Source organism: Suricata suricatta, chromosome 15 (genome assembly GCF_006229205.1).
Source record: "Suricata suricatta isolate VVHF042 chromosome 15, meerkat_22Aug2017_6uvM2_HiC, whole genome shotgun sequence".
NCBI lineage: Eukaryota > Metazoa > Chordata > Mammalia > Carnivora > Herpestidae > Suricata > Suricata suricatta.
This window is the reverse complement of record NC_043714.1, coordinates 60,393,167-60,413,633: the sequence shown is the minus strand read 5'-3', so window position 1 is coordinate 60,413,633 and position 20,467 is coordinate 60,393,167. Positions and strand designations below refer to the sequence as shown.

General features: G+C 40.2%; 1 long non-coding RNA gene across 2 annotated transcripts in view; it reads right to left on the bottom strand.

Annotated features, from left to right (window-relative positions):
* LOC115279305 overlaps window positions 1-20,467 on the bottom strand; it is a 58,032-nt gene that overhangs the window by 34,623 nt on the left and 2,942 nt on the right. Inside the window, exon 2 of one of the 2 annotated variants that reach the window (XR_003903351.1) lies at window positions 12,807-12,963. The exons of the other annotated variant lie outside the window; for it this stretch is intronic. This is a non-coding gene — a long non-coding RNA (uncharacterized LOC115279305). The remainder of the gene's footprint in view (window positions 1-12,806; window positions 12,964-20,467) is intronic. 2 annotated transcript variants of the gene reach the window in all.

Sequence of the window (20,467 nt, the reverse complement as noted above, 5' to 3'; positions counted from 1 at the left end):
ATAAAAAGAGAAGTGATTAAGTGAAAGGACGACAATAAATAATATTGGCTCAAACCCAAGCACATAAGGAGTGAGTAGAAAGATTCTGAGCATTGGGACCATTGAGACCAAAGTTCAAATCCTCATCCTGCCACTTACTAGTTGAATAGCCTCACACAAGTTACTTAGATCCACTTTTATTTTTAATTATATATTTACCCAAAAGGTGCATTTAAAAATGTGTGCACTACTTAAGTAATAAATATCTTTATGTTTAACAGACTAGTTTAAGAACAGAACTGACTAGCACTCAAAGCTCCTGGAACTTTACTGGCTCTCATACCTGCTTTCTCCCCAGTGGTAACTCTGAACCTCTCCTAATCATCCTCTTTGTTTCTTCTATAGTTTTTCCACTGCATATGTATCCCTAAATATATTTATATTCTGCTTACGTGTTCTTAACTTTAGAATCATCTTATGTGTGTATTTTCTGTGTCTTATTCCAGTTGTTCCATATTGAGTCTAGGATTAATTTGTACCGACGTATGTGGCTAGAGATACTTCTTTTCACTATTAGATAGCATTCAACTAATTGAATATAAAACAATGTATACAACCATTCTACTGGTGATGGCCATTTCAGATCCTTAGTACTATAAACAATATTAAAAGAAACATTTCTGTACAATTTCTCCCAGTGTAGCATTTTTTTTCTAGAGAAGGAGTTGACAAACAATAGCCCAAGGGCCAAATCCAGCCTGTCATTGGTTTTTGCAAATAAAGTTTTATTGGAAAATAATCGTGTCCATTCATTTCTGTGTTGCATATGATTGCCTTCCCACAACTACACACAAGATCCCATTTGCTCTCCTGAATGGCTCCTCCTTTCCTCAGTCCTCAACACAAAACCCTATATCCCTCCATTCAAAAAGGTCTAGTTTTCTCTCTTCTCTTTTTTAAAAAGTCTCTGTAGTCCCTTAAAGAAAAGCCCAAATTACTAGCAACTGCTTTTAAAAAATAACTTCCATTTCTTCAAAGCAAGAACATTAAATTTCAAACACTCCAAAAGGTAAAGGGACATCATTGTATTCATCCAGGAGAAAGTAGTTCAGGCATGACTGAAGGGACAAGGGTAAAGAATCTTGTTTGGAAAACAAAGCATGGTTTCTTTTACAGATTTCTGCATCCTATTTCCTATACTTCATGCTTGTTCTTACTTGGAGGCAATCATTCCTTGAAATAATCCCATTCCCTCTCACAGGAGCAATTTGATCTAGAAACCACTCAAAGATGATTTTTTAGGAAATCGGATAAGTGGGTTAGTCTGACCAAATGTACGGCTACCGCAAGAAGAATGCCAAGAATCTCACATCATGTGAGATTTGGGAAGGGAATATGCTACCTCCTATCTTTACAAGAGATTCCAATCCCGTGCCTCAGAACACCACTGGGCAGTCCCAGAGGTCGCTCCATCCTGAAGCCTATTATTTGCTTCTGGTAGAACTGTGTTGCTTCCCAGTAAGTAGTAAGTGTGGTTTGTGGAAAATCCTTAGAACTTAATGCCATAAAGATTAGACCTTGGGAAATCTTCTATTCCTTGATACCCAGACTTCTCAGATACATTCAATGACTCTTTCCTGCTGTGATAGGTTTTAATTAAGTCAGCTGGTTACTCATTTCCAACATTTTTTTTCAACACATACTTTAAAATAGGCAGCAACTAGGCAAAAGACAGTGTAAAGACAAATCTGAAATAACTCCTATCCTTAAAAATAGCATCACTTACAATATTTGCAAGACTTGTGCAAAATGAAAATGCAGGGCCACTCTTTTGAAAACTCTTAAGATTTTTCAAGATGATGATAGATGATAGCATAGCATTCAACCAACTATAAAGTCCTTCTAAATATGGGGTACCATGTAACTCATTCCCGTGAAGCAGCCCTCATAATCTATTACATGAGATAGATACACAAAAGTAGTTTTATTATAAAGCAAGAAAGAATGACAGTAATGTTAAATATCAAGTAATGTATTATAGTCATGTACTTCTAAAGGAGAATCAGGGTAGGCAACCCACAGCAGGAGGTTTTTAAACTGGACCTTTAAAAAGTGAAGACATTTCTATAGGTACAGAGTGTGGCCAAATGCATTCTTGGCTGGGAAACATTAAAAGAAAAATTTTGTGATGTGAGAACGTTGCTTTCCCAGAATAAGTATAAAGGCCACAAGAGTTAGAAGAGAGAGAGCTGTACGGGTAATGTGGTAGTGGTGAACATAGAAAGGTCGGTTGAGGTCAAGTACTAAGGTGTCCTGGACCCTGAATTCTTCAAATTTGGGCTTTATCTTGAATTTTATATACCAAAACTTCTAAGGTTTTTAAGTAGGAGAATGATATAATCAGTTCTAGAATTCCAGAAAGAAAAATTAACTCCAGTTGTAATGTGGCAAATGGATTTTCCAAGATGGAAAAGTATCAGGAAATCATTAATAACATGCAGGGCAAGACAATGATGCTCTGTGACATAGATGAAAAGGAGACAGATGGAAGACACACTTTCTCCTTGAAAAAGAAAAAGAAGGGGACTTCCAGAGAAGATGGCAAAGTATAAGGATCCTGACCTCACCTCATCCAAGGAAACAACTAGATACGCACACATCAGTGTATATAACCCAGAAAATGACCCAGAGCCTGGCAAACAGGCTCTTCTCAGCAAAATGTAGAAAAGAGGCCACATTGAAGAGGGTAGGAAGAGCAGAGACACGGTAAGAAAAGAAACAGACCCACAGGACTGTTCTTAGGATGGAGGGACACTATGGGCTCAGAGCTGGGAGATAACCAGACTCCACACCAGGGGCCCCAGGCATGGGGAATCCGCATGGGAAAGATGAGTCCCCATTACATTTGGCTTTAAAAACCACAGGGATCTAAACATCAGTGGGGCTTGACACCTGGAACTTTAAAAATCAGCAGCTCAGCTCTGGGAGAAACAGAAGGATAAAGTCCCCACCCTTAGAGAGAGAGCACAACAAATAGCCTGCTGAGATGTAGCATAGAAGCAGTAGTTTAAAAAGTGTCTGGGGCATATGAGGAGAGTTATTTACTAATCTCAGCATGTTCTGGAAGGGCAGGGATCCTTGGGAGATTTCTCCAAGAACAAAAGAGCTGGCAGGTACCATTTCCCTTCCAACCCCCCCCCCCAGCCTAGATACAGAGACATTTGCAGCAAACAGCACAATGCCAACACCCTCCACTTAGCACGCTAACAATGTGTCCTACCCCCACACTCTTTTGTGAACATAACCCTTCCATTCCAACTTGGCCTTGGCAGGAATATTCCTGGGTGGGAACAGGTCCACTCCCAGAGCAAACCAGCATGCCCTTGCTGGCATGCACACCCCACCCTTTCATTCTCTTGAAAACCTGATCCCTCCAATATACTCTTGACTAGAGCCCATCCAGAGCAGTACCACAAGGCCGGCAGCATGCAAGCAGCCCCAACAGGGACCAGCATCACTTCAAGATGGCTCTTGCCCCAGGAAAGGGAAAAATAGCCACACACACCAGTCCAGTTGTAGCCCTAGCAGTGGGTCGGGGGCAGACATCAAGTCAGACTGCAGGCTGTGACCACCAATGACAGCCTGTAGTGGATAACACAGAAGTACCTGTAGTTTGGTGCTACTGCATCTCTGGCAAATGCCCGATCTCACTCAACTCAAGCCCAAAGCAGCTGCAGACTAGCCCAGAAACAATATAGGGACCAAACCCTGCCCTCAACAGGCCAAGAGAACCTCTGCAAACAACTGGACTGAAGGCAAACATGGTTCAGCCACAACATCAGGGCTCACTCAACACACATAAGAGACACCCCTGAAGCTCCAGGTTCTGGTGAACAGGCACTGCGCTGCAGGGCACAGGACCTCTTCTCCATATAGCCACTACTTTCAAGAAGAGGAGATGTAGCTGACTTTCCTAGTCCATAGAAACAGATATAAACAAATGAGGAGACAGAGGAACATGTCTCAAATGAAAGAACAGGAAAAAATCACAGCAAGAGAGCTAAACAAGACAGAGATAGTAATATTCCTATTGGAGGATTTAAAGTAATGATCATAAAGATATTCACTGGACTTGCGAAAAGAGTAGAGGACTGCTGGGAGCCATTTATGAAGTAAGGCAGGTTAGCAAGGCCTCCCGCCATCAGATGGTGACTGGTGTCTGCACCCACTCAATTCCTGCTTGAGCACCGACCCCCAAGGCACCTGACTGACTGACATCAGGAGTGGCTTGCCTTCTTACACTAAAAATATGTGAATTGTATCTTGTGAAAAAACTTGTTATAGGGGTTTCTTCTTTTGTGATTATAGGAGAAAATATTCCATTTCCTGGAAAAAAAAACCTGTTTTTCTTCCCCTCAGAAAACAGGCTTTTGACCCCTGCTCACAAAGACCTAACTCTTGCCTTTGCTATCCTAAAAACTTTGCCTTGTATATGAATATTAAAGATTCCTTCCTATCCTATATGAGAAACATCTATTCACCTACTTCAATCTCTATTGGTAAAGATTAGGCAGGAGTCTTCCACCGATCTATGTTCTGGGAAATTTTTACATACCAAATAATTTGTTGTCAGAAATTATTGTCTTAGGCAATGGCCACTTCTGTTTTGTACCCCATATATTTTTTCAATAAATAAAGCTGACTCTCAGGTCAGGGTAGAGACACCTGCCTGGTGAGCAGAAGGAGCCCAGGTTCTCTCCCTCTCTTTTGCTGACACTATTCATCCTTCAGGGAGCCCTGGACCTGCTGGAGCTGGACTCCGGCAGAAAACCTCAGTGAAACCCTCAACAAAGAGACAGAAAACATTAAAAAAAAGAGCCAATCAGAGAGAAGAACTCAATTACTGAAATTAAAAATAGACTTAATGGAATAAATAGTAGGCTAGAAGAAACAGAATAATGGATCAGTACCTGGAAGACAGGGTAATGGAAAGAAATCAAGCTTAACAAGAGAGAGAAAAAAAATAATAAATGAAAACAGACTTAGGGAAATCAACACTACCACCAAGCATAACAACACTCACCTCATAGGGATTCCAGAAGGGGGAAAAAACAGAAAAGGGGGAAGGAAATTTATTTGAAGAAATCATAGTTGAAAACTTCCCAAATCTGGGACCAAAACAGAAATCCAGATCCCAGAGGCACAGAATCCCCAACAAAATCAACCCAAGAAGGTCCACACCAACTTACATAGTAATTAACATGTCAAAAAAGTAGTGGTAAAGGGAGAATTTTTTAAGTAGCAACAGAAAACAGTTGTATCCAAAGGAAACCCCATAAGGCTATCAACTTATTTTTCAGCAGAAACTTTGTAGGCCAGAGGCAGTGGCATGATATATTCAAAGTGCTGAAAGAAAATAAACCCAAAGCCAAGAATACTCTATCGAGCAAGGCTGCCATTCAGAATAGAAGGGGAGATAAAGAGCTTTCCAGACAAACAACATTTAGGAACCCATGGCCACTAAACCAGTCCGACAAGAAATGTTAAAGGGGACTCTTTGAATGGAAAGGAAGGACCATAAGTAGGAGTAAGAAATGTAGGATACACAAAAGCAGTAAAATTAAGTGTATCTATAAAAATCAGTTAAGGGATTCACAAAATAAAAAGATGTAAAGTATGAGACCATATACCTAAAACATGGAGAATAGAGGAGTAAAGAATGACTTCAAACTTAAACAACCATCAACTTAATATAGATTATTATATGCATAACATGTTATATATAAACCTAATGGTAACCACAAATCAAAAACTGGTAATAGAGATGCAAAAAAATAAAGGGAAATGAATCCAAATATATCACTAAAGAAAGCCAGCAAATTGTGAGAGAAGAGAACAACAGAAGAAAGGAACAGAGAAGACTACAAAAACAACCATAAAACAAGTAAGAAAATGGCAATAAGTTCCTACCTATCAATAGTTACTTCAAATGTAAATGTAATAAAAAAATATACAGTGATGGGATGGAACAGGAGCAAGACCCATCTATATGCTACCTACTAGAGACTCATTACAGACCAAAAGACACATGCAGATTAAAAGTGAAGGGATGGAAAAGTATTTATCATCCAATGAAAGTGAAAACAAATACAGACTTTAAAACAAAAATTGTAATGAGAGACGAAGAAGGACAGTATATAATCATGAAGGGAACAATCCAAGAAGATAAAACAATTACAAATACTTATGCACTCAACATGGAGCACCCAAATACATAAAGCAGCTAATCGCAAATAGAAAGCAAGTAATAGATAGTATAATACAATAATAGTAGGAGACTTTAACACCCCACTTACATGAAAAACAGTGGCTTTGAATGACACATTCTTTGAAAAACATATTGGACCAGATGGATCTAACAGTGGCTTTGAATGACACATTCTTTGAAGAACACATTGGACCAGATGGTTGTAACATATATACTCAGAACATTCCATCCAAAAACAGTAGAAAACACATTTCTTTTGAGTGTACATGGAACATTTTCAAGAATAGGTCACATATTGGGGCATAAAACAAGCCTTAACAAATTCAAAAAGACTGAATTCATACTATGCATCTTTTCCTACTACAACTCTGTGAAACTAGAAATCAACCATAAGAAAAAATCTGAAAAGGAACACAAATACATGAAGATTAAATAACATGCTACCAAACAATGAGTGAGTCAACAAAGAAATAAAAGAGGAAATGAAAAATACATGGAGGCAAATGAAAGTGAAAACACAACAGTTCAAAATCTTTGAAATGCAACAAAAACCGTTCTAAGAGGAAAATTTCTAGCAATACCGGTCTAATTCAAGAAGCAAGAAAAATCTCAAGTAAACAACATAAACTTATGCCTAAAGGAGCTAGAGAAAGAAGAATAAACAAAACCCCAAACCAGCAGTAGGAAGGAAATGATAAAGAACAGAAATAAATGAAATAGAAACTTAAAAGACAATGGAACAGATCAATGAAATATGAGGCTCATTGTTTGAAAAGTTGAACAAAACTGATAAACCTTGAGCCAGACTCATAAAGAGAGAGAGAGAGAAAAATCAGATAAACAAAATCATAAATGAAAGAGAAGAAATAATAACTGACACCACAGAAATACAAAGGATTATAAGAGAAAATTATGAAAATTACATGCCAACAAATTGGACAATCTAGAAAAAATGGATAAAATCCTAGAAACATATAACCTCCCAAAACTGAATCAAGAAGAAATACAATCACTAGCAATGAAATTGAATCACTAATTAAAAAAAAAAAACTCCCAACAAACAAAAGTCCAGCACCAGATGGCTTCATAAATGAATTCAACTAAACATTTCAAGAAGAGTTAATACCTATTCTTCTAAAACTGTTCAAAAACACTTTCTTTCAAGAAAGAAGGAAGGGTTCCTTCTTTCTATGAGGCCAGCATTCCCCTGATACCAAAACCAGATAAAGACACAGGAAAAATGAAAAAACTACAAGTCAATATCTCTGATGAACATAGATGCAAAAATTAACAAAATATTAGCAAACCAAATCTATAAATACATATAAAAAATCATTCACTACATTAAGTGGGATTTATTCCTGAGATGCAAGAATGGTTCTATATTTGCAAATCAGGGATGCATACGTGGCCCAGTTGGTTAAGCATCTGACTCCTGGTTTCCGCTCAGGTCATGATCTCATGATTTATGAGTTTGGGCCCTGCATCAGGAGCTCTCTCTCACAAACTAAATAAATAAAATTTTTTTTAAATTTAAAAAATATTTGATATTTGTAATCAATCAATGTGACACATCATATCAACAAGAGAAAAGATAAAAATCATATGATCATTTCAATAGATGCAAAAAAAGCATCTGACAGAGTACAACATTGATTCATGATAAAAACCCTCAGCAAAGTAGGTTTAGAGGGAACATACCTCAACATAATGAAGGCCATATATGAAAAGCCCACAGCTAACATCACACTCAATGGGAAAAACTCAACAAGGTAAGGATGTTTGCTCTCATCACTTTTCTTCAACATAGTACTAGAAGTCCTAGCCACAGCAATCAGACAAGAAAAATAAATTAAAAAGGCATCCAAATTAGTAAGGAAAAGGTCAAATTTTCACTATTTACAGATGACATAATACTACATATATAGAAAACCCTAAGGATGCCACCAAGAAACTACTAGGACTGATAAATTCAGTAAGGTCACAAGAAACAAAATTAATATACAGAAATCCATTGCATTTCTATATATTAATAATGAAGTAGCAGAAAGAGAAATTAAGAAAACAATCCAATTTATAATTGTACCAAAAATAATAAAATACCGAAGAATAAGCTTAACCAAGAAAGTGAAAGACCTTTACTCTAAAACCTATAAAATACTGATGAAAGAAATTGAAGATGACACAAACAATGGAAAGATATATCATGCTCCTGGATATCCCATACTACTGGGGCAATCTACAGATTTAATGCAATCCCTATCAAAATACCAATAGCATTTTTCACAAAACTACAATAAGTAATCTTAAAATTTGTATGGAACTACAAAAGACCCCAAATAGCCAATGCAATCTTGAAAAGGAAGAACAGGGGCGCCTGGGTGGCTCAGTCAGTTGAGTGTCTGACTTTGGCTCAGGTCATGATCTCATGGTTTGTGAGTTCAAGCCTCGCATCGGGCTCTGTGCTGACAGGTCAGAGCCTGGAACCTGCTTTGGAATCTGCGTCTCCCTCTGTCTCTGCCCCTTCCCCATTCATACTCGGTCTCTCTCTCTCAAAAATAAATAAATATTTAGAAAAAGAAGAACAAAACTGAAAGTATCGCAATCCCAGATATTAAGATACATTACAAAACCATAATAATCAAAACATTATGGTACTGGCACAAAAACAGACATGTAGATCAATGAAATAGATGGAGATCTCAGAAATAAACCCATGACTGTATGGTCAATTATCGTTGACAAAGGAAGCAAGGATATGCAGTTGGAAAAAGTCTCTTCAACAAATGGTATTGGGAAAACTGGATAGCTACATGCAAAAGAAAAAAAATGGACCACATGATTTCACTGTACACTAAATAATAAACTAAAACTGGATTAAGGACCTAAATATGAGACCTGAATCCATAAAAATCCTAGAAGAAAGACAGGCAGTAATTTTTCCAACATCAGTCATAGCAACATTTTTCTAGATATGTCTCCTGAGGCAAAGGAAACAAAAACAAAAATAGATTATTGGGACTATAAAAAAATAAAAGGCTTCTGCACAGCAAAGGAAATCATTAGCAAAACCGAAAGACAGCTTATTAAATTGGAGAAGATATTTGCAAATGACATATCCAATAAAGTGTTACTATCCAAAATACAAGAACTTATGTAGCTCAATACCAGAAAGCCCAAATAATCCAATTACAAAAGGGGGATAAAGACATGAAGAGACACTTCCCCAAAGACATACAGATGGTCAACAAACACATGAAAAGATGCTCAACATCACTCATCATTGGGAAAATGCAAATCAAAATCACAATGAAATATCACCTCACACCTGTCAGAATGGCTAAAATCAAAAACCCAAGAAACAGCAAGTGTTGACGAGGATACACAGAAAAAGGAACCCTCATGCACCATTGGTGCAGCCACTGTGGAAAACAGCATGGAGGTGCCTCAAAAAGTTAAAAACAGAATTACCATATGGTCCAGAAGTTCCACTAGTGGGTATCCAAAGAATATGAAAATACTAATTCAAAAACATATATGCACCTCTATGTTTGTCACAGCATTATTTACAATAGCCAAATTGTGAAAGCAACCCAAGTGTCCATCAATAAATGAATGGAAAAGAAGGTGTGCTCTCTCTATATGTATATTCAATGGAATATTACTCAGCCACAAAGAAGAATGAAATCTTGCCATCTGCAACAAGAAAGATGGATCTAAAGGTTATCATGCAAAGTGAAATAAGTCAGTTCAGAAAAAGACAAATACCATATTATTTCACTGATATATAGAATTTAAGAAATAAAACAATTGAACAAAGAAAAGAGAGACTAACCGAAACACAGAATCTTAACTATAGAGAACAAAGTGATGGTTACCACAGGGGTGGTAGGTTAGGGGATGAGTGAAACCCGTGAAGGGGATTAAGAATACAATTAATGTGATGAGCCCTGAGTAATGTATAGAATACTGAATCATTATATTGTACCCTGAAACTAATATATAACACTGTACTATACTATATACAGAACACTATACTATATACAGAATAGAATAGAGTAGAATAGAATAGAATAGACTAGACTAGAATAGAATAGAATAGGAAAAGAGAACTACTGGGATTTATGTGTTTTTTTCCTTAAACTACTGAGGTATGATTGACATGTAAAACGCCGTGCATATTTAATGCATTTGACTTGATGAGTTTGAGGATAAATTATACACCCATGAAACCATCACCATCATCAAAAACATACACATATCCATCACCTCCCAAAATCCCCTCCTGCCTCTCTTTAGCATTATTATTTTGTGTGTATGCATGTGGTAAGAACACTTAACATTTGCCCTCTTGGGAAATTTTAAGTATACAATACAGTGTTGTTAGCTATAGGCACTACGCTGTATGGTAGATTTCCAGGATTTACTTATCTTGTATAACTGAAACTTAACACCCTCTGACCATCACTTCCCCATTATCCCACCCCACAGCCCCTGGCAACCCCCATTCAACACGGCTTCTATGAGGTAGACTATTTTAGACTCCACATCTAAGTGAGGGGTAGATGGGTTATAAATATTATTGCAGCACTCTTGGAGAATTCAATGCCAAGCTTAGGAAGATTGTTTTTGCACCTTGCCAAGCAATGACCAAGCACAGACCCCCATTAACACATTCTAGGCAGGGGAGCTGTCAGCAAGGTAAACTCACAGATATCATAGTAAGAAATGGGAGGACCTACCCTGAGCTGCCCATGTCACTGTATGTTTGTTCCAAACTGCCGGGCTGCTGAGATGTAGGTGGATCTGAAAATGTAATCCTTGCCAGGAGCCGGGCAAGCCCACCCAGAAACCTGTCCAGCTCTTGGCAAGGATTTTCAGGTAAACTCACCCAGAATATCTTTTTACATATTTTCCATATAATACTCAGGAAAGCATCCATTCTTAAATGGTTAGATGGGTAGGAACCAGAAAGTTATTTTTTTTAATGCCCATAGAGCATATATTTAAATACCCAAAGGATCACTTTGGGAGACATTTAACAAAGTGTAATGTTTTTGATACAAAAATAGAGGACAAATATTAAAAGACTAATTTGTGGCTATAATTCAAATCAAGATTAACTGCAGTGTATTAGAGTTTTGCAACTAACTAATGATCTGACTTGAGACAAGTAATTTAGATTCTCTTGTCTCTCATCTTGAAAATAAACATATTATTTGCTTTGCAAACTTCCCAAGATTATTACATAGCGCAGAAGACGAACAGGTACACAGGTATCATTGAGGGGTCCCAAAGAACTCCAGAAATATAAGATCTTATTAGCAGTTCCTACAAACCTCAGTGGTCTGGAATTTTTGACTCCGAAATTTTACTTTACTTCTTTTTAGGAAATACACTTCCAAGAAAATATGGAATAGAAACCACTTAAGATGCTGTGTGTGTTTTGCTGTTGCCGGTGTTTTGGGACAAATGTATAACAAATATTCACATCATACGAGACTGCATAACACAAGAAGTAAATAGGAAGATCTGCCAGAACCTTCAGTATGGAACTGAGAAAATGTATTCCATGTATGTTGTCTTCTGAGCATATGGGAAATGTTAAAATAAGTGAACCCAACAAATACTTGTAAATCACATTTGTTTCTCACACTTCCTCACCCCCCAACAAAAAACACTCATAAATCATCCATTTTATATATAAGCACAGTTGTTACCTCCTACTTGGCTGCTTTTGACTGTGCAAACTGGCCATGTGAAGCCCAACTGTTCCTGGCATAAAGAATTCAGCTGGTTCTTGCTCCGATATGTCTTGGGTTCACTAAGTTTATGTGTCCCTGTCTCCCCCTAGAAACAAAAGGCCTTGAGGGCAGGGACCGCCCCTTGGCTGTAACCTTGGCTCCAGTCCAGAGCCTGACACACACCTGGCGCTCAAACAATGGTGAAGGCATGAACACGAAGCGATGAGTTCCCAGAGCAGGGCACGCTGCCGGGTGTTCTTCTCCATACGACTATCAAATTTGCAAGAGTGCATTTTTCCTCTGCTGTGGGTATTTTCCAAAGACAAGACTAACACATCCTCTTGTGTGTTTTGGTAACACAGCTCCACATAATGTGGAGTTGGTACAATTTCAATCTTTACATGGTGGTAATGATTATTAAATGGGTTTCCCACCTGTAAGGAGTTTAGCATTTACATGATATGTGCTCAATAAGCTAAAACAGTACATTGTTTGTGAGGCATCTGGGGGGCTCAGTCAGTTAAGCATCTGACTCTTGATTTTGGCTCAGGTCATGACCTCATGGTTCATGAGATCAAGCTCTGCATCAGGCTCTGTGCTGATGGTGTGGAGCATGCTTGGGAGTGTCTCTCTCCCTCTCTCTCTGCCTCACATGTGCTCTCTCTTTCTCAAAATAAATAAACACATTTCTTAAAAAAGTAAATTATGTGTTCATTTATGAGAGAAAGAAAGAATAGTGACTTTGAAGCCCGATTACCTAGAATCATATTCCGATTCTGCTACTGCTGCTCTGTGATCCCAGGCATGTAACTTACCTCTCAGTGCCTCACTGCATTAGCTCTATGGTGGGGAAATAATACTGCTCACTTCATAGCACTGCTGTAAGACGCACATGAGACACTGCGTTTGAAGGTAAAGCAAGAAGATGGCTATGTACATAGTGGTGGGGACACAAGCAGCACTCAATAAATCCTAGAAAAATAAAGGAAACCCAAGAAATATTTGTTAATCACCTTCTACAAGAGTGTCAGCTCATTGCTCTGGGGGAGAAGAGACAAAACCCGATCCCAACCCTCATGGAGTTGAGATTCTAGGCAGAAAAGATCTCAATCTCAGGAATAACTGAAAACAGGAATAGTTAGAAATTCCCTCTAGTGTTCTCCCAGAGCTTTGGACCAGCACATAATTGGGAGAAAAGAGATTTTTACAGGAGCCATGTAGGTGGAATGCTAAATGCTTCCAAACACTTCAGCTCTTGCATGTAAGCTGGATATAAATAATAATAGCAATAATAACAATAACAGCCTGACGGTGCTGAAAATTTTATATTTGATCCTGTTTGATCCTTCCAACAAGATTTCAAAGTAAGTGTTACCTTCATTTTACAGCTTGAAGTTCAGAGAAGATAAATAATTGCCCAAGGTCACACAGTGTATCCCAGAGCCGCACGAACCGTGCCTCCACACTTCCCCCGGCCTTTTCCCAGAACTTGGCAGCTACATCAATAAGCTTGCAGGATATATTCTGTCACTATGAATGCATCCTCAACGGGGAGCTGGCCCACTGGCTGGGCAGTTGCTTTCCGGCATGTTAGAGGTGAGACAGTTCAGGCTGTCTCCTCCATCTCACGGTCAATCACAGTATCCTCCTCTGGCTCCCCTCACTTTCCCAGGGATCCACCTTTCAGCCTCCATCAGGCTCGGTCACAAATGCTCAGACCTTAGCTTTGTTAAGGTTCTCCCACTTACCACCTGCACACCCACCTTGCCTGCTAGCTCGGAAGCCAGCACAGCTGCGGCCACCTGCATGTCTTTCTTTAACCTCTTCTTCCCATTTTCTAACTGGAAAGTCTGGCATTGGTGTCCCACTGAACTACCCACAGTAGAGGCCAGCCCACCGTGCACCACAGTTACCATTTGCTGAGCACACTCTGTGCAGTCCTCAGCAAGCACATTGGACCAGCCACATTCAGTCTACAATCACCTAAAATATGGGGTGCCTCTCCTCGCAGAGAGATTGCCAAAGAACCCAGGAGTTCCTGCAATGGTTCTCCCCCAAGACCCATTTCTCTGTCTACTGACTGGCTCCCAGTTATCGGTTTGCAGCCTTAGCAACTACCCAGGGGAAATGTGAAACTGACCCCCCCCCAACATGGAGGACAAGTGGAGACTAAAGAAAGACCACCCCAGATTGGTAGGTGGTGGTGTTAACAAGAAACCGAACTTACATGTGATGCTTAGCTTTGGTAGCCGCAAGATTAAGTAGGTCTCCACAGCCACCTGCGAGTATCCTAAAAGTTTACATAAAGACCTTAAAGGGGTTCAGTCATATATATCAGCCAAAGAATCTCAGGTGCACCTCACTCTCTCTAGGCTGTGTTCTTGAAATGGCTCAGCTCATGGGAATGGTGACTGGATTGTCCATTTCAAGGATGGGAGAGGGTGAGGAGCCTCTGACTTCCCCAGGGCCAGCTCATGTGGGTCAAATGGCTACATCCTCTTGATGGCCTGCTGCAACATCAAGCATAACGAGTCTAACAAATAAACCCAAAATTATATAAAAGTAGAAGTTTATTTCTTGCAATGCAACAATACCGCATTGGTGGACAGAAGGGAGAGGTCCTGGTGGCCAGATGCTCTGTCAACATGGCTATTCTAATAAAATAGGGAGGAGAAAGAGGATGGAGGGCAGGACATGGGAGGCTTAGTGGGCCAGGCATGGAAGTGGTGTGCACCACATCTGCTGAGGTCCCAATATCTCGAATTCAGTCACGTGGCCTCCCTTAACTCCAAGGAGAAATGGCACATGTGGACCCAGCTGGGCAGCCACTCTAGACAAAAAAGTAGGTACCAAATCCACAATTCCTACCTGGGTCAACCTGCCACCGAAGCTCATGCTTCTAAACTAGGAATTATAAGAGGCATCTATGGGCCTAGGATTTCCCCCAAGTGACTGTACATGTTTTAAATCATTCATCCTCAAAACAACTCTATGAAGTAAGTTCTGTTATCTGATAGGCCAAGAAAAAAAAAAAAAGCAGGCTTATGATCCAGAACCAAACAATTCTTCCATGACAACGGGGTGATAGAGCATGTGTGTGATGAGGGCCTGCCCCACCTCAGTCTGACCTGGACAACTTCCCAGTGCCTTCCAGCTCCCTGTGTGACCCCCGAACGCCAGGTTCTGAGATCACCTCAAAGCATGTCTTCTCCCAGTCACCCCAGGAACAGAATTGAGCTATGTCCCTATGGGTGCCACCAAAGGCCCCAAGACGTCCTGCGGGCTGTTATTTTGGCCTGTGTGGTGCCATCACTGGATTATCCCACTTTCCAGATAATCCTTTGGGTTATCCAGGAATTCCACAATAAAACACTGAGAGAAGAAAGGTTTTGGCTTTTGACACAAAGATCTAATGTACTTGCAGCTTTTGGAACACAACATTCCTCCCAAAAACTTTACCATGAAATGGTGACATTTGTCAAGACTAAAAAGCTATAATTCTATTCATAGTCTTCTTTGAAGTTGAAAACTAAAATTGCATTTACTGGACATAGATTTAGAAACGTCTATTTTCAAAGTAACCACAGACCAGTTCTTACAGTGGAGTCTTGTATCAGAGGAAATTTCATAGTGGTTCTCCTGCTGAAAGAATTCCACAGCATTATGCTTATGACCTCAGGCTTTGGAACGAGTCGCATGTGTTTAAATCCCAGCTCTGTCACTTACCCTAGCTGTGCGCCCCAGGATTTCCCAATCTGTAGAATGGGGACAAATCCAGTGCCTATTTATTTTAACATTATATTAGTGTAGTTGAATCTAGTGATTCGACACTTCCACACATCATCTGGTGCTTATCGCAGCCAGTGTCCAAGTCACAGCGTCACTCTGAAGACTGAAGTGCTCCATGTGTTGGACGTGGTCACTCAGCACAACACTTGGTCTGAAGTGAGCATTCACCAGATTGTGCAAGGTGAGGTGGCATTTTATTCTCTTGAATTTATACCCTCATAGCGATCAAACAGAAATCTCCTCCTTCTAACATCCCAAGCCCATCACTCAATACACTATTAATGATCACCCTCTGGGTGGAGTCTGACCCTCATCCTATATCAGAGGGTATCCCATGGCTCCAGAACGTGCATTCCCTCAACTAGAGGTACAGGGTATACCCAGGACATGATTAACATGATGCTAGTTTGCACCTCCACAACTAAAGAGTGAAAAGCGCTTTATAGTACAGTTATTAGAAGCCCAGCTTTAGGAACAGATAGGCACACATTAAAAGTCTCACATTCTGTGTGGCTTCTCTACTCCTGGCTTTCATATTTTTTTAAAGTTTTTAAATTTTATTTTTTTAGAGAGAGAGTGCATGAGTGGGGGACAGGGGCAAAGGTAGAGAGAGAATCTCAAAGTAGGCTCCATGCTCAATGCAGAGAATGATGGCGGTCAATTCCATGACCCTGGGATCACGATCTGAGCCAAAATTAAGAACTGGAGGCTTAACCCATGGAGTCACCCAGGTGCCCCAAGCTTTCATATTTTTAAATGGGCTTTATAATAATCCATCTTCAAAAGCTTACTATAAGGATTAAGTCTGATGTTACAAACACTGCGCTGAACACTTGATAAACACACAACATCTTCAATGAGGACCGAAATCCTTTAAGGCTTTCCATGGATTCTCACTTTTTCTTTAAATAAAAACATGGTCAGTAGAAATGTAAAATGTTGTGGTCACTATGGAGATTCCTTAAAATTAAATACAGGATTACGATGTGATCCAGCAAGTCTATTCCTAGGTATGTACCCCTCCAAATAAAAACATCTGTCCACACAAAAACATGAACACCAATGTTTATAGCAGCTTGAGTCATAATATCCAAAATGTGAAAACAACACAACATCCAAACATCCATTACCTGATGAGTGGATAAACACAATAAGCAATACAAATAAATGAAGTACTAATACATTCTCCTAACGCAGACAGACCTCCGACACTTTATGCTAAGTGAAAGAAACCAGACACAAAGACCACATGTTGTATGACTGTGTTTGAAAGAAATGTCCAGAATAGGCAGGTCTATACTGACTGGCAGTAGATTCGCAGTTCCCTAGGGCTGGGAAGGAGGAGATATGGTATGGGTTGGTATGGGGTTTCTTTTTTTGGGTGATGAAAATATTGTAAAAGTGATGATAATTGGATAACTCTGTAAATGCACTAAATAGCATTGATTTTTACACTTCAAATGGGAATTTTATACTCTGTAGATTATATATCAATAAAGCTATTTACAAAAATATGTATGTGACGTAACGATATCTACTCTAGGTTCTTAGCTGGAATGTCCAACATCGCCTTGTGTGTCATAAACATTCCGAATGTCACTATCAAATAAAGAGCAAAGTTAGGAAAGCCTAACTTCTCCTCTGAAATGTTCTGCCGTTGCCAGAATTTTCACTCTTCCTAACCAAAAATCAGGTTGAACCAAGCTCCAAAACAAACCTAAAGAAGCTGGAAGTGGAGAAATGTATTCCTGCAGTGAGGTATTGGTGCTAAACCAGACCCCATGCTCCATGGTTCCTCAGGCTAAAAGATGGGTTATTTCTTACCAATAAATACATCCATAAATACATACGCAACCAGTTTGAAGATCAGAACTATGTTTTAACAAGGCCACTAGACTAAAAGATTTTACTTACTTGGTCACACCGTTATTCGAATGAAATTTTCCACATTTATGGGTTGTTTCAGGAAAGTAATCTAATTTATTCATTCATTTAATTAACATTTATAGATCAGCTGCTCTGTGCCAAGAACTACTCCAGACAGTTGTTAGATATGCTCAAGTTATCGAGCTATCTGGGCCTCACCAAACAGAAGCATTTCATTTTCTCAAGATGCCCCATGTACTCTTATGGAGGCCCAACAGGAATGTAAATTTAATAAGTTAAGGTTTGATCAGCCATCCAGAAAATGTTAAAAGCACAATTTAAAATCCTAAGATTTAAAAAATTTTTTAACGTTTTTTATTTAGTTTTGAGAGACAGAGAGAGGCAGCACGAGCAGGGGAGGGTCAGAGAGAGAGAGACACACACAGAATCCAAAGGCCACCGCGGGGCTCACACTCAGGAACCGTGAGATCATGATCTGAGCCGAAGCTGGACGCTTAATCGACTGAGCCACCCAGGTGCCCCTGATCTCCTAAGATTTTAAAGCAAAGTATGGTGACACATGACTGTCCACTGAGAAATTATTTCTTGCAACTCTGGTCCTATGCCTTTTACACAGATTAAAGTAGTATTGGTCTAAAAAGAATGATTTTCCAGTGAATAACCTGATTCTCTGAACACGGATTCCAACTACAGTTTCCAACATGACAAAAAGGGAAGAGACAGCGTGAGCCACTAGGGGACCAAGCTTGAGTCCGTCGGCCTCCTCTGTGCACTAAGCTTCACCTTGGCTGTTCCCTTCAGCTTTCAACTGGGTTCAATTACCTCTAGAGTCAGCTTCAGCAAACAACAAAGTATTGAAAACTCAATTTTCCATTCTTCAAAGTGCATTACTAGAAAAAGTGAAATGCAAGGCAACAAAGAACATTTAATCATTAGGATCTTGCCCCTTGCTGTGGTGAAACCGCACAGCTTGGCCCACGTCCAAGGCTAGAATTAATGAATGAGCAAGATTCTCCGGGAAAGCCTTTAACTACAGCCTGTGTCGCCCAGAGGCTGCCTCATTATTGCTCTTGGCATGTCTGCCTGTATTTCTAATGGATCACCTTCCCTCAGGAACATGCTTGGAGGGAAAGGTACAGCTTATAGATTCATGTTTCCATTTCTTGTCTTTAGAAACAGACTTAAGGAGATTTAATTATGCTCAGGCAGAAAAGTCTTGAGTCTTATGATGAAGCAACCATGTCCCTCCTCTGCTTCTTCTCAGCTGTGGCGAATTGGGTGCTTGCTTGTGCCCATTGTCCTTGGCTAGAGTATCTTATTTTGTTTTTAATTTTTTTAATGTTTATTTATTTTTGAGAGATAGAGAGCATGAACGGGGGAGGAACACAGAGAAAGGGAGACAGAGAATCTGAAGCAGGCTGTCAGCACCGAGCCCTACGCAGGGTCCATGAACCCTGAGATCATGACCTGAGCCACTTGGGTGCCCCGTGGGCTACAGTATCTTAACACCGAATCTTCCCTAGGGTGGGTCCCCGTGGGCCCTCAGGGCATTGGCACCATACATCTCTCTACTCACCATCGCCCTTAAGACAAGACGTTTGTTGAGTCGGAGTCAAGGGCCATGCTGGCTACATCCTAGAGGCTGGGACTTTGTCAGACAGGCCAAGAGAAGGGCTTTTTGGCTTTTATCCCCGGGTCCTCTCCTGACTGCTTCCTTCTGTCGGGCTCCCCTAACGCTGGAGCAGGAGACAAAACCTGAGGTGGCTGGATGACATTTGCTGGGTGTAAGCCCCCCAACAGTCATGTCTCTGTGTTAATATGAATGTTACCCCAATTCCCTTTTGGGTAAATCCCTCCTGCACTCCCCGACACAGCCTAGCTGCCGTCAGCGAATCGCCGCATCTCCAGCCCACGGGGCACGTACGGCCGTAAGCTGGGGTCACAACAGTGCTCCCTCCAAATTCCAGGCTTCAACGCTAAAAAATGATACACTGATGAAATGTATCACACATATCACAATGATAAAAAAGAAAAAGAAAAACAAAACAAGCCCAAACTGAACACAGTCAGAACTTTTTCTCAGGGAAAGGAGGGTTTGGGGAAACAAGTGCAGTCAGCTCCGCTCCTCCCCTCGCACTGCCCCCACCCGCACAGCTGCCGCGTGCCCTCTGTCCTTCGCCTCCCGTCTGCTCCGCGAGCAAGACCGTATCCTTCCAGTAAATTCCCTCTTTGCACAAGTGAACCAGAGTCCGCTTCTGTTACTTGAAACCAAGCAGCTGCATCATAGGCGGAATTTTTCTCAGTTTAATAAAGCCAACTCGAGGATGGAACTAAGAACCTGGTCTCTAAAGACGGCCTGCGCTTCCGGCCCTTCGGGAAATGTTTAAAAACTTACTTGATACTTGTGGGGCGCATTACAGCCTTTGAAGCACTTTCTCTTCCTGCCTCTCTCTCTGTCCGCCCCTCCTTCACACATATGTATTATCTGAGTACATGCTCACTTATATATACACACATAGAGAGAGAGAGGCAAACAGGGAAAGAGAGGACTGGGAAACACAGAATCATTCTCATTTCAGACCCAAAACCCAAACAACTCTGTGATATAAGAAACTATTCTTTTTTTTTTTTTTTTAAATGAAGCTTGGGCACAAAGACTTTGGAGTCTTTTTTTTTTTATGCTTTATTTATTTTTGATACAGAGAGAGACAGAGCATGAGAGGAGAAAGGGCAGAGAGAGAAGGAGACACAGAACCGGAAGCAGGCTCCAGGCTCTGAGCTAGCTGTCAGCACAGAGCCT